We start from the raw sequence: 330 nt of genomic DNA on the forward strand, positions 1-330 counted from the left end.
AATTCTGGGGCGTCGTGCAATTATGCTTGACGCTTCACGATGGAGGGAAGTCAGCTGTATGCTGAGGCGCACAAAACGCAAGTGGGCGACATCGCCGCTGTTTGCCTAGCGACGGGGACGCGTGTCATGATCCCGAAGGACCTTGTGGACCTAGGAGTCAAGCTCCTTGATTTTGATAGCGTGGGACGCTGTCTAGTCTTCGACTTGGATGCAAGGTATGATCTCATCTTAGGAATGGCATGGTTGGAACACCATGAGTCATGGATTGACTAGAGGTCAAAGACCTTGGGCGCTACGCGCACGTCTCCAGGTGGAGCTTTGGCGAGTCAT

The sequence above is a fragment of the Plasmopara halstedii genome (genome assembly GCF_900000015.1).
Source record: "Plasmopara halstedii genome assembly, contig: Scaffold_816, whole genome shotgun sequence".
Lineage (NCBI taxonomy): Eukaryota > Oomycota > Peronosporomycetes > Peronosporales > Peronosporaceae > Plasmopara > Plasmopara halstedii.